The sequence below is a fragment of the Somniosus microcephalus genome, chromosome 7 (genome assembly GCF_052327205.1).
Source record: "Somniosus microcephalus isolate GS21.2 chromosome 7, FLI_Smic_1.0, whole genome shotgun sequence".
NCBI classification, from domain to species: Eukaryota; Metazoa; Chordata; class Chondrichthyes; order Squaliformes; family Somniosidae; genus Somniosus; species Somniosus microcephalus.
In genome coordinates this window covers 126,081,762-126,091,632 of record NC_140993.1, presented here as the reverse complement: position 1 = coordinate 126,091,632, position 9,871 = coordinate 126,081,762, and the positions used below count along the sequence as shown (strand labels likewise).

General features: G+C 46.9%; 1 pseudogene; it reads left to right on the top strand.

The window, feature by feature from the left end:
* Positions 1 to 5,804: 5,804 nt before the first annotated feature.
* On the top strand, positions 5,805 to 6,783 carry LOC147114876 (protein NYNRIN-like; annotated as a pseudogene).
* Positions 6,784 to 9,871: the final 3,088 nt, after the last annotated feature.

Below are 9,871 nucleotides of genomic sequence, written 5' to 3'. Positions count from 1 at the left end.
CACCTCTGAAGCCGAGAATCATAGAAACATAGAAATATAGAAACATAGAAGATAGGAGCAGGAGTAGGCCATTCGGCCCCTCGAGCCTGTTCCGCAATTTAATGAGATCATGGTTGATCATCCAAATTCAGTACCCTGTCCCTGCTTTCTCCCCATATCCCTTGATCTCTTTAGTCTTAAGAAATATATTTAACTCCTTCTTGAATATATTTAATGAATTGGCCTCAACTGCCTTGTGTGGTAAAGAATTCCACAAGTTCACCACTCTCTGGGTGAAGAAATTCCTCCTCATCTCAATCCTAATTATCTTACCCCTTATCCTTAGACCTTGACCCCTGGTTCTGGGCTCCCCTGCCATCAGGAACATCTTTCCTGCATCTAGTCTGTCTAGTCCTGTTAGAATTTTATAAGTTTCAATGAGATCCCCTCTCATTCTTCTAAACTCTAGCAAATATAATGCCTAATCGATGCAATCTCTCCTCATACGTCATTTCTGCCATCCTAGGTATCAGTCTGGTGAATCTTCGCTGCACTCTCTCCATGGCAAGAATGTCCTTCCTCAGGTAAGGCGACCAAAACTGCACACAATACTCAAGGTGTGGTCTCACCAAGGCCCTGTACAACTGCAGCAAGACATCCTTGCTCCTGTACTCAAATCCTCTCGTTATGAAGGCCAACAGATCATTTGCCTTCTTAACCACCTGCTGCACCTGCATGCTTACCTTCAGCGGCCGGTGCACAAGGACACCCAGGTCTCGTTGCACTTCTCCTTTTGCTTTGCCCAATTAAAGCGAGTCTACTATCCCATTTGAGAGTTCAATATTTATACCCTTTTCCAGTGGTATTTCCTTTTAAGGTTTTCTGCTGATGCAAGCAAATTATCTCTAGTCATTTTTCTGCTGACCTCTGCAATTCTAACTGCCAGATCAGCTGCTAGCATTACAGAATCGTGTCTCATCTCTAGGTGTTCTAAGTTTACCATATATAAAAAATGGTGTGACGGCAGGTGTTTCTTACTTTATGTTATCTTTACGAGGGCAGATGTTCCTTACTTTATGTTATCTTTACGAGGGCAGATGTTCCTTACTTTATGTGCTTCTTTGCGAAGTGTAAATCAGAACACCTTATCCATGGTGAACCATTGTTTCGTTCTGAAAAGTTCAGCCTGTCGGAGCCCTTAACCTTCTGTTTCAATAAGATTATTTATTCAGGGTCAACAACTACCTTATCCCAATAGCCAGAATGCTTTCACAGCTATTTCATAGTTCGGTTTCTAGATTTCCAAACCCAGTTTCTCATGTTTTAATAAGGCCAGAATTCTTTCATAAGATGGTGTATTTTTCTGAATAGGTTATATGGCTTATTCCTTCACAATTCAACTAAAAGAAAAAGAGATTCAAAGTATGGAAGAGCAGAAAGAAGGAGGCATCCAGCTTGTTAGGCAGTTAAACGAGGGAGAAATCCAACATTTGAGACAAGAAATCGATCAATTAGGCCACAGTATCAAACAATTGTAAAGAGGAGCTGGGCAGGCAGCTTCATTGCTACAGCAACAAAGCCTCTCAAATTTAAATGCAGGAGTAGCAGTTGCAGCAGCAAATGAAACGAGCTTAGAGCTCAAGAAATATAAATTGGAAAACCTGGGGCTCCAGCAGGAAGTAGAAGATGTTAGGGGGGCATTAAGGGAAGCAATTAAGAAGCCACATAGGGAGGCAGACCACTCCCGGTGCCACATAGAAATAGCGCGGCTAAAGAGTAAATTAGGGCAGCAACAGGCTCTAGTATCCTCAGTAACACGGAGAACCATAACAGAGACAACAGAAGGGGATGAGGGGGAGACAGATTGGGAAGAGGAAGGCAGTTAGTATAATCCCCAGGAGGCCGGTGAAGGATGGGATACCTTGGAGACACAAGGGCCAACCATAGCAGTAGTGACCACCTCTTTACGGAATAATGGGAATGGTCACATCACTAGTAACCATACCGACTCACGTCCCATATCTGGTGCTGATGCCACAGCTTGTAGCCATGAGTTGGGGCCCATTAATGATGGGGACGACCCACTGGTAGTTAATAGGAGATGGGCAGATTTCAGGAGGGGTCACCCCGAGCTACAAGAGGGAGACTTAACACGAGTCCTCCTCTTGGCCTGTTCCACTTCTTTAAAGAATAATCTGCCAGATGCAATCCTCCAGCGTGGCACAGTGACTGATGCAGTCGTGACCGGGATCCGAAACCATTTAGGGATCCAGAACTTAAACTTAGTGGCTATGCTTAGTCAGACCAAACAGCGCCCAGATGAGACCCCTAGAGCCTTCAGTAATCGCCTGTACGATATCTATGAACGTACCCAGACCAGGCACCCACAAATGCTGCAGCAGGAAAGAATCAGGAACAATTCAAAATGATGTTCCTGACCCAACTCCACTCTTTAGTTAAAACTACCCTGGGCATAGCTGTGAGGCCCACCGATCAGTGGACAGGTATAGAGACTAATGTTCAAAGAGCCTGGGAGATGGTAAAAGACCAGTTAAAGGTGAAGTCACCACCCACCGCAAAGAAACCAGTGTCAGCGGTGGAAGGATCTAGGTACTACCCCTTTAGGGGACAGTGCTTTAATTATAAGAAGGAAGGTCACCTAGCAAAACACTGCAGGAGACCCAGACAGGCACCTGACCACGATGCAATGCATAGATACCTCCCAAGAGATGAACCCAAACCCTCTGGGATGGAACAACAATTGGCTCAGTTAGTTACCCTTCTAAAAAAGGATGAATCCAAGCCCTCTGGGATGGATTAATGATTGGACCAGTTGGTAACCCTCATGAAAGCCCAAATTGTCATGGGGGGGGGGCGCAAAATCATTTACTGGTGCTCGCAATTGCCAATGCACACCAATTGGGAATGCAAAATCCTATCGTCAATGCACACCCATTGGAGGGACTCCTCCAGGGATCCACCCTATGACAGGGTTTGGCCCCCAAACATTGGTCGGAAGTGGGGTTCTGACGTGATGGTAGCAGAAGACCAGTAGTCCTTGTTGCCTTAAAAGGGGGCCAACAGCAGATTATGCTTATAGACACTGGCTCAGCCGTTACCATCATCCACACCCCATACCCTGAACGCCATGCAGTGGCGGGCAAGGATTGTATGGCCCTTAAAGGGTTTAATGGTGATACAACCACCGCGTCTACAGGGAAGACCTCTGAACTTCAGTTGGGAGGCCTCACTGTAAGGTCCCAGCGCTGACGCTGATGACCACCCCTGATGGAAGAGGAATTTTGGGGACTGATGTGTTTGATCAGTATGGCACGGTAATAGATTACAATCGGGACTGTGTTTGGATGGGATTGAGAAATAATGCAAAAGTGATAGAAATTTCAGATGCTCACTCTGTTTTGGCTATTAAAAAGCCATCCGAGTATGACCCTCTGGGGAGCGAAAAAAAACTGTGGCAAAACGAATTCAGGAACACCTAGCAGTGTTTGCCATGTGCAAGCACGATTGTGGGAAAATGGCAGGCAAAGGGGTCGATTTTCAGTGTGCCGTGAGGCAGGCTTTTAGGCATGCGGGGAGCTAAAATCCCGAATTCGGGGGTCCCAACACCATCCCGCCCAAAACCCGCCTCCATGTAAGTTTCAAAGGAGGCGGGTACCCGCCCCGCACTGGGACCCGCCGACCCGAGGTGGGAAGGGATTAGTGCCAATTAACTGCCTGTTAACAGGTAGTTAACAGGCAGTTTTTAGCCTAATCCCTATTTTGAAGGTTGTCGTGTGGGATTCCCGACGGCTCCAAACCACACCAGGTTAGCGGAGTCGGGCCATCGGGTTGAAGGACTTGGAGGGGTCGAGATGTCAGTGTTCAGGTGAGTGATGGGTGCATGAGTGCAAAGGTAAGTGTGTTTGGTGTGTCTAAAGTGTGTAAAGAAGTTTAAATTACCTGTACTTACCTTTACAGCCTTCCTTCCTCTAGGCTTCGGGAATCCATCATTCAGCCAGCACAGAAAGCAGAATGGCTGCGATCTGTCAAAAGTGACAGCCTGCAGCTTTCAGTGCCGGTGAGATTTCTAACTGAGTCTGCGTAGAAGGACTCAGGTTAGAAGTAAGACTGTCAGTGTTTGACAGCTTCAAACAGCTGTCAAACACTGATATTTCATCTGTCAAAACGTCTCGACAGATGAAATTTCAGTCTGTGACGTCACCTGTCGCCGGGTGGCCCTTAATTGGCCTGCTGAGCCCGCTGGGCGAGCTCAACAAGGTCAATCAAGTGAAAATCGCGTGGATTGGCCGTCTCTCGATGAAAGTTGTAGTCCCGCCTCCTTCCCGACTTCTGAATGAAAATCCAGCCCAAAGAGTCTATTGAGGCACCTCCCCACTCATTCACCAAACAGTACCCCATCCCAAGGGAGAGTCACCCTTACATCTGAGACACCATAATATCACTAGTCGAGCAGGGTGTTGTGTTAGGACAGGCACTTTCACAACCAATTCACCCACATGGCCGGTTAAAAAGCCTGATAGCAGCTGGCGACTGACTATTGATTACAGAAGGTTAAATTCTGTAACGCCAGCCTGCTGACTGGTAGTAAGAGAAGCTCCCACCATATTATCTCAAATTCCTGCTGGTTCCAAGTACTTTTCGACCCTCGACATTGCCAATGGATTCTGGAGTATCCCTGTTAAAAGGGAGGACCAGTACAAATTCGCGTTCACATTTGAGGACCAGAGCTACACCTGGACATGTCTGCCTCAGGGGTTCCACAGTGCCCCCACGATCTTCCACAAAAGAATGGCAGCAGTTTTTAAAGACTTTTCCCGCCCCACCTGCTTGCTACAGTATGTAGACGATCTACTGCTGGCAACCGATAACATGGAGGAGCATCTGTCCCTTTTGCACGAACTGTTGACATTGTTGGCTCAGGCGGGACTAAAGCTGAATTTCCGTAAGGCTCATTTGGTAAAAGAACAGGTCACCTTTCTGGGAGTGTCCATTTCTCCAGAGGGATCGTCCTCCAACTTCCACAAGGTGGAGATAATACAGCGACTACCATTACCCACTTCCAAAACAGCCCTACGATCATTCTTGGGTTTGGTGGGGTGCCAAAGGAACTTTATCCCAGGCTTTGCAGAGTGCGCAAAGCCCCTGTATGATTTGATAAAACTGCAGGGTGATGACATATGCCCGACATGCACTGATGCTCACACCCAGTCCGTGGCCAAATTAAAAACTGCAGTGATACAGGCTGCATGTCGGATCCCACGCAGCCCTTCCATTTGGAGGTTGGGGCAACAGAACAAAGCCTCGCCGCAGTTCTGTGCCAAACACGAGCTGATCGACTACAGCCCATTGCATATGCGTCTCGAATCCTGCAAGGGGCAGAAAAGACCACATACTGCATGCGAGCGACACCTGCTGGCCATCTTCTGGGTGGTATATCATTTTACCTTTATTTCTGGGCTACAAGCGACCATCCTTCACAGCGTTCACACGCCTCTAAATCTACTGATGAAACCTGGAGATTCGCTAGTTTCCTCGCAGCGCCTCAGCAAATGGACATTGGAATTTATGGAAAGAGACATTGGTATCATTTCCAAAGGCACCACATTGCTGCCACAATTTCTGGTTTATGAGGGGGAACCGCATGAATGTCCACTACCCCTGATTAACTTTGAGACCCATCCTGTGCAGAAAGAGCCCATACAGGGAGCCCCAGATGTCTACACCGATGGGTCCTCATATCACATCGAGGGATCCCCCCACACCGGGTATGCTGTGGTATTGCCAGAGAGAACCATCCAGCGACGATGCAACCGACAGTCCTCACAATATGCAGAAATCGTTGCACTTCTAACCGCCGTGTAAGAAACCTCAGATAGACCTGTGAATAGTTGGTCCGATAGTGCCTATGCTATAAACACCATGCTCTCCTTGCCCTTATACCACAGAAATGACTACTGTACAATAGACGGTAAGGCCCTGGTCCATGGGCCCAGGTTACGCCTGCTCTGGTCATACCTTAAACAGTGATCCCAGCCCGGCTTCATAGGAAAGGTAGCAGCTCATAGAAAAGGGGGTCCACATAGTGAGGGAAATTCCAGAGCAGACAGAGCAGCCAAGGACGCTGTGATTAATGGGGAGATAGAGGATATAGTTGCTGAGCCCTGCAATGCTGTTAGCAAGGGCTCCCCAACAGATCACCTAGATTTAAAATCCCTGCAGCAGCAATATTGGTCATACGCCGTTGTAAGCGCCTGGCACGAGGAAGGCAGAGCCCTTCCTCAACCGACAGCCTGGGCCCCCAGTACCATACTAGCCACTGCCCCTGACTCAGCGGAGCAGTTGCTGATGTTCAAAAGAAAGCCATACGCCTGCCCGGTGGTGTGTGTTCCACCAGAGGTGGGTCAGGAACTGCTCTCTCTCTTTCACTCCCACCCCATGGCAGGGCACTATTTGGCCCTGGTAACCTTCTATAAGGTAGCATTCACAGCTTGGTGGCCTTCCATGAGGGAAACAATCAACCTATATGTGGCACGATGCCTACCGTGCCTGCAGCACAATTCTCCCGCATGCACTAACCGAGCCTTGCTTCAAAGCGCGCTCCCACCTCAAAGGCCATGGACTCACCTCCAGAAAAACTTCATTGGGCCACTTCTACAGGCGTAAGGCAATTTTCAGCATGCCCTAGTGGTGGTGGATCAATTCACTAAATGGATCGAAGTATTCCCCTACTGCTCCAACACCATAATCATGGCAGCCAAGACACTATTAAATCATGTGTTTTGAGGGTGGGGAGTGTTAGATCCGTGGTTCAGTGGATAAATAATTACACGGATGCTGTACATACTGGAGGAGGGTAATCTCTAGATTGGGGTACAGAGGCATGCGCACAGCTTGTATACCGGTGTGGTCACTGCCGGTACTACAGTATACAGGAGCTGTAAAAAGTAGTTCTGACTTAAAGCACATACACTACAATTCCTCCCTTTTTAGATTAATAATACCTCCTTAATATTCAAATAACAATTACATTTTTACATATACATTCAATAACAAAAGTCCATTTATAGATTCAGTCTTGGGGTGGCTTCCTGACCCTTTCGGGATAGCGCCTTTCCGGAGGTTCTTGTTCTTGGTGCAGAGGCGATTCTGACCCCCTTTCATCGGGTAGTTCATCGGGTTCCACTGCTACTGGGTCTGAAGTAGATGCTACCGGTATGTCGGGTTCATCCCCCAGGTACTCGAGGCATGGGGTTGACGCTGTTACCGCTGAATTGGAGCCTGAACGGACCCAGTGATATACAGGGTCAACATATACCCAACTTCGACTTATAGAGCAATAAACTCAGACTACTGCGGACCTTGCTGGAATGTGCGAGTACACTTTTATTTACTGAGTGCTCTGGGAGAAGTGCTATACACCCCCTTGGTGCAATCGCCAGCTTCTCAGCTTTACAATAGCAGCCGCGCTCCTTTTATACAATTTAAAAACAGGAAAGATACCATATTACATTAATTCCTTGGCCAATCTGGTACTTTAGCATCCTTTAGCTTTGGCCAATCTGATACCTTAGCAACCCTTAATCACATTCTGTCAAAAACAAGTTGATTATATTATTATACCATTAGCAAACAACTTAATTATATTACTGTTCTGTACAAGTGACATCACACGTTTGGTGTAAGCAGATCAAGTCAGCTGTCTGTTATGCCAGTGTCTGCAAAATGTCAATGAATGTCAAGTATTTCAGCAGGCACTACGGTGCCATTTTAAAATTTCCCCCAACAGCCCCTCCTTTTGGTCCTGGAGCACGATCCTCTTGCTCCCAGATGACCATCGTTCTTCGTTTCTTCACAGGGTTGGTTTACAACCACTGACTCATCTCGTGAGAACCGACCGTTCCGGCCACGTCATCATACATTTCTTCTTCTTCACCCATATTTCTGGGCAGGAGGTCGGTGTATTCTTCGACAGAAGCTACTGGCAGCACAGCTTTCACAGCAGTTTGACAACACATTTTAATGATACTCAATGCACAACACAGCAGTATACATATCACAACCATGATCAATATCATTTGCACTAGCCAAGCACCCCAGCCTGATCCTCCCAGTAACCAATCAAACCATTCGCCTCCAATATTGGATTGATGGAGCAAAGCTACTTGTTTTTGAATATGGTCTGCTAGGTTGGTAATATTTTCAGAACTGTCTGGGGTGTATGTACAGCATTCTGCTCCGATCATGGCACATGTACCTCCCTGTGCAGCTAGTAGGTAATCTAGTGCCATTCTATTTTGTAGGGCGACAGTTCTTAGGGCTACCATTTCGGCACTCATCTCTCTCAGGGATTCAGCCGTGTCATTGGCTACTCCCTCAATTATGGTTGCCAATAACCATATTTCTTGAGAAGTAAACACTATTCCAGCCGTGGGGAACATAGCTCCTAGTACCACCTGCCAGGTGGGAAGTTCTCTTTTAGTACGACTATGCTTGTGGTGGTCTTTCAATTCCTTTATGTGGTGTATATATGGTACTACATACCCCAAATAGCATGATCCTGCCCAATTCTCTGGTAGCCAGGGGTATGCTCTATGACCGCATATGAAGTATGTCCCATTATAGGCTGTCATTATCTGTCCCGGTTGTTCGGGGTTTATGTTGGCGCGGAAGATGGTAAAACCCATCTGGTTGTCAGTATTTGTTCGCCTGGTCCCATTCCATGGTTTATTATTGGTCAAATTCATCAAATTGGTGGTATTGAACCATCAGCTTTCCATGGAATTTCCTGCATTATATGTGGTAAAATTTTGTATACAATGACTTTTCCCCACATCAATTCTGATCCCTTCAGTCTGTTCTGTACCGCGCTCCCAACATATCTCCCCGATCGGCTGGCCCTTTCCTGACGTATTGGTAAGAACTAAAAAGGGGGGTTCTTTCGTATAATTATATGTTGGCTTATACCATTCTTTAAAATTTTCTAACGAATATCCTCCCCCCCCGGAACTCATTCCTTAGGCTAGTCCATTTCTGTTCCCAGGTTTTTCTGAAGGTGGATAAAGTGGTATTTTTCTGTTTCGTATGATTTCTATTAATTATCCATTCTGCCATATCTGTGAGGTTCAAGGGTATTGGTCGCAAGGGTATCCCTCCTTTCGCATGAGTGGGAGTATGGCTACATACCCAATAGGCATCTATCCCACTCCATTTGGCATACTTATATGAAATATATAAAAACGTATTTACATGCAATCCCTGTTTTCTATGCGGTCCTGTCGCCGCATCTCCCGTGACAATATGTATCAACGCAACTATACACAGTAACTTATACATGTTTTTGATGCAATATTCTTCTTCCAGTTATTGCCGAAGGGGTCTCCCTTTTTTTTCTGTGGAACAGATTCAGAACAGTGGGGGTAATTATTCACGTTCATGTCCTTTATATAACTTCAACTGAGTCCAATGTTTCCATATGCCCTTTCCCCTTATGTCCAGACAGGCACAAGTGTCCCCACTGATTATGATCTCATAGGGTCCGCTCCATTTTGGCGCGAACCCTGGTTTGCCAGGTAGGTTTCTTACCATGACCCGCGCTCCGGTGGGGGGAACGTCCGGGAGCATGTTAAGTTCTAGCTCCTTGTCCCTTTTGTTGTTTAGTCACTGTAATTTTACTCCAATTAGTGGGGGAGTCACCTAAAACCCGTTGGACTTCAGTTTTAAAGAGAACAAAGGGTGCCTGTTGGGCGTCTACTTCGGCAGTGAGGGCTACTGCATGTGTCCAGCGTCCCCCACTGTAATCCCTTGCGGCTGCGGCGGCGCCCGCACCGGGATCGCCTGCCACAAGTCGCCACCTGTCCGCCAGACAGGCTGC